A 4,954-nucleotide genomic window follows, 5' to 3' on the forward strand; every position below is an offset into this window, starting at 1 on the left:
ATTACAGTTTAACACATATTCACATAGAAAACAGCTATTTTAAATTGTAATAATATTTCACATTTTTACTGTTTATACTGTATTTTTGATCAAATAAATGCAGCCTCGGTGAGCAGAAGAGACTTCTTTAAAAACGAATAAAAATCTTACTGATCCCAAACTTTTGAACAGCAGGGTGTGCGTGTGTATATATACATATATGTGTGTGTGTGTGTGTGTATATATATATGTGTGTGTATATATACATATATGTGTGTGTGTATATATACATATATATGTGTGTGTGTGTGTATATATATATATATATGTGTGTGTGTGTGTATATATATATGTGTGTGTGTATATATACATATATATGTGTGAAAAAGTAAGCATAGAAAATATGAACTATAAAATATAAATAAAATAGTGAACTATAATGTGTTTTCTGAGGCCGTGAGATTTCTTCCTAACTTCAGCGGCACTTTCACACACCACACTTTAGTTTTATTCCTCTCTATATTCTGAGGGGTTTGTAACTTACACATATTTCTAATTCGCCTGGTTTATATTTAACATTTCATGCCTAAACCGCGGTGGAAATGTATTTGTTTTCTGCCTGTTGACAGTATTTTCTGATTTATATCCGAATTCCCTTCTGTAAACACCTTTATCTCTAATATCAACTCAACCAAACCGAATTCTGAACCTTTATCCACTGTTACTGTTACTGTTACTGTTAGTGTTCTGGAAGCATGTGAGATTAGCACACATGTACTCAGACAATGGCGTATTTGCATATTGAAACATAACATTTCAGCTGTATTAAAGCACAGAGAGCACGAGTTTCAGACCAGCATCGATCACTTGTTGATCAAAGACACAGTACATTAATTTCTCATTTAATTCGACACAACAGGACTCATTTCTCACCAGTTTAATCGCGATCGGTTCGCAGAATCAGCGCTCTGGCCACAGCTGCTGCCCGGATGTGACGTCACGCCGCTTCCGACAGAAAATAAAAGTCTTGTAAATATATAAACTTTTCTTATAAATACATGCAGTTATGTGTAAATTACATATTGTCGCGTAGTGTCTCTGGAATGCATATTTATAAATATATACGCTCTATTGTTACATATCGTATACTTAATCATTTAGTTAAACATATAATATATTTCAGATTAAATGTATACTTAATGTATATTGAAATAGACATTTAAGGGAAATTATCGTTGAATTTTGATTAAATAAAATCAAATGAAAATACTTTAATATACTAATTTTAAAAAATCAAATATAAAGCTAGAAATATGCACGTACGTTTCTATCCCTGCCCTGACTATTTATTGATTTACGTATTTATTTATTTATTTATTTATTTGTATAATTATTTATTTATTTATTTGTATGTTTCTTTCCCTGCTCGTTTGGGGGTACTGCAAGTTTTATTTTTCACGTAAATAATTATTAATTCAAACCACCAGTGTAGCAATAACAGGGACATTTTAATATCAATATATGCCAAAAGAAATGTGTAGAAGTAAAATGTGTGAAATTTGAAAGTCTCTGATTAATAATATAGTTGAGCCAGAGCAGCATAAACAGAGCACTGAATTGTGATCTGTGGGAACTTTGATTCAGTAACTTTGATTGATGTTATAGCTCAAACAAAGCTCAGATAGCCCTCTTGTGTTTGTGCAGAACACTGCAGCATTGGTTCGAGTATCGAAGGTCATCAGTTTAAGTCAATATCTATATCTATTATATAACTTTATATAACTTTTGTTTGGAGCAGATCATGTTATTTTGTTTTTCTTTTAGTATATGTAACTTTAATAATAATAATAATAATAGGCTCTATGCTCTTTTTGTCTCATTCAGGTGATTCGCTCTATAAGGTTAACCTAGTAAAACGATGAAAGAGTACACACAGTGAATATTAATTATGAAATATCAAATACAGTAAAACCCTAACTATAATGCTTTTTTTCGCTTCCGTTATTACAGAACTAATCATATCCTCCTGAGAACCAGAAAAAAAAATGTTTCCAGATTTTTTTTATTATTTAAAAAAAAAAATGTATGTCATTGCATTGGTTGGAGCATAAGAGACAAATGAAGAAAACGCAAAAACAATATATATTTTATGCAATATATTTTATTCATATTTTCTTTAGAGGACGCCAGGACTGAGTTATATATATATATAAAAACTGATTTTTCGTTTACCAATCAGTTTTTTAGGTTTCAGGCTGTTTTTAACCAAACTATGTACAAAGATGATTCTCAACCATGTCAAAGATATAACAGAATGATTTTGTATACTACTGTTCTTTATGGAATATATGCGTAAAATGTCTATTAATTGCTATCCCCCTTCTACACAATGTATACACTGCATCTAATTTGCATATTAATGTGTTCTTGGGGCAAACCGTAATGAAAAAGAAGTGTAATAATGGGAGTAATAATTTTAATAAGAATATCTCATATTTCATAGGGATATTGCTCTTGTATAATTTCTTGTTTGTCCCGGTGTCCTTTACAGAAGACATGACAATTATGCCCTGTTTCATAACAAAAAGTCATATTCCGATTTGAAACCCATAACATTTTTCGGAGATGGTTTTTTTTTAAGACAAACCATTTAAATGATAATTACAAAACATGATCATATTTCCCTAAGAGTGCTAGATTTGATAATTCATATTTAAAGGCCAACATTTGCTATCCATAAAAAGCCCTGCATGTGCTCTGTACAGGACACCCAGACTAACACGGCGGTCTCCGGGAACTGTGAAGCTGTCTGGGTCCCGGGAATGAACGCGTGCTCCGGTGTACCGGAACCGCTGGCCGTGACGTCATGCGACCGGACCGAGGAGTGGCTTCACTTTCCGCCGCAGTCTTCTCTCGAGCTCAGGCGCTTTGTCCTCGTCTGACTTCACTGCTGGGATGGTGAGTTCAGTAACATGCCTCCGAATGCATCTTTCACAGAGACCCGAGTCGAGTCGGGAGGAAACACCGATATAAAGTTGGTTCGACGTTCCGTCGCTAAGGTATTGTAACCGATAGACCTTATAATGTAAAAGTGCAGGATAGGGACCGTCTGCAAAGTGCAAAACGAAGAGCAAAAAGCACAATTATCCCATCTAAATGCTTCACTTGTGAAATGTATAAAAAATACATCTCAAATCGAAGGGCTGTGTTTTATTACTGGTTCATACAAGAACATTTAGATGTTGGTTTTATTCACAGAACTATAGCACAACAAAAGTTATTGAAATGGAACGATTGAGAAAAAGTTTGCAACGCATTACAAAGATTGTGCAGTTTACCGCCCCAACACACCACATGCTATTGAAATGTAAACACATACGTCGATTAATAAAAAATACAAATACTCTTTTATTTCAGCTTTATGGGGTGTGTCTAGTAATTGTTTCCTATAATGACATTTAGATGTTGGTCTTATTCACAAAAGTGTAACACAACAAAAGCTATTGCATTGTAAAACCTGAGAAAGAGCTCTGGAAGCTTCCCAGAGAGTGTGCAGTACAGCGCCCCCTAGAGGAACACGCTGCAGCTGCTTCGACTGAGTTTGATCTTCAGAAATGTGAATAAATAAATTAAAAATGCACAAAGTCTGACATGTCAACTTTAAAGGGTGTGTCTTGTTACTGATTCCTAGAAGAACATTTTGATGGTGGTTTTAGCCACAGAACTATAATAGAACACATATTATAGACATTTAAACCAATACACAATTTAGTTTAAACTAAATACAATCTTCTACCTCAGCTTCAAAGGCTGTGTCTTGTTACAGATTTCTCAAAGAACATTTTCCAGTTGTTTTCGTTGTCAAAAGAGATGCAGAAGTCACACTATTGACATTCAAGAGAATAGCTTGTGAAACCTTCCAAAGAGTCTCCAGTATTACTGACCCCTAGAGGAAGATACAGCAGTAGTTTTGGCTGAGTTTGACATTCAAACCTTTAATAAATTAATTTAAAATCAATACAGTCTTCTATTTCAACTTCAAAGGGTGTGTCTTGTTTCTGAGTCCTAAATGAACACAATTCAGGTTTTACTCTAATATGTAATTCAGTCCCTTATTTGTCCGGAGCAGTTAAACTGTCCATTATTCTTCAGAAAAACTCTCCAGGTCTCACAGACTCTGGGTAAATTGTACTAATTTTGTCTTCTGGGAAACATCTGGGTTTCTTCTGAAGCTTCTGACATAATTGAGCTATTATTTTATCCTGTACATGTACTTTGCAGACGGTCCCTAGCTGGCCTAAGCGCCAGCTCGCCGCAGCTAGAGATTTTATGCGTTTCAACATATAGAGGACGATTAAAACACATAAACTGCGATGTGTGTTCAGTTCTACGTTCTAAAGCTTTTCAGATAAGACATTTTGTATACAATTATACTCACCCACTAAGAATTTATTGAAGTTTTTCGCGGCTGAATATCTGTCTAATATCCAACGTCAAACGTCGAACCAACTTTATATCTGTGGAGGAAACACGGTTCGGTTTGTGTAAACGGTGCTCGGGAATAGCGCACTCTTAGGAAAACTGCGGGATTTGTTGGGAAAAATGAATCAGCGAGCCAGAGCCGCTCGGGATGTGTTGCTTTCGAGCAGAGCTGGAGATTCAAAGTTCCCTACAGTCAAGAAAATAGCGCTCTGATAGTGCGGTGGCTTTTATCTCGGTCGTGTTTTGTGGATAAAGAAGCTCAGCTTGACTGGATCCAGGGTTTGAGATGTTCTGCTGGAGAGTCTGAGCTGGACTTTACCTTCAGCTTCTCACACTGATGAGATTCCCAGCTGATCTGCAGCCCATGCTCTGAACTTCTTCTGCTCTCCTTTTCTTTTCTTTTCTTTTCTTTTAAGAAAACACACTCACTCACACACACACACACACACACACACACACTCACACACACACTCACACACACACACACACACAC

The 4,954-nt window shown here is 35.4% G+C and overlaps 1 protein-coding gene across 2 annotated transcripts in view; it reads right to left on the reverse strand.

Annotated features, from left to right (window-relative positions):
* ubl7b (ubiquitin-like 7b (bone marrow stromal cell-derived)) overlaps positions 1–989 on the reverse strand; it is a 7,508-nt gene extending 6,519 nt beyond the window's left edge. For both annotated transcript variants that reach the window (XM_016460666.1, XM_016460665.1), the window contains exon 1: positions 913–989. The gene's annotated coding sequence lies outside the window, so the exon portion shown is untranslated. The remainder of the gene's footprint in view (positions 1–912) is intronic.
* Positions 990–4,954: the final 3,965 nt, after the last annotated feature.

This window comes from Sinocyclocheilus anshuiensis, unplaced genomic scaffold, assembly GCF_001515605.1.
Source record: "Sinocyclocheilus anshuiensis isolate Anshui unplaced genomic scaffold, SAMN03320099.WGS_v1.1 scaffold3874, whole genome shotgun sequence".
Taxonomy (NCBI): Eukaryota; Metazoa; Chordata; class Actinopteri; order Cypriniformes; family Cyprinidae; genus Sinocyclocheilus; species Sinocyclocheilus anshuiensis.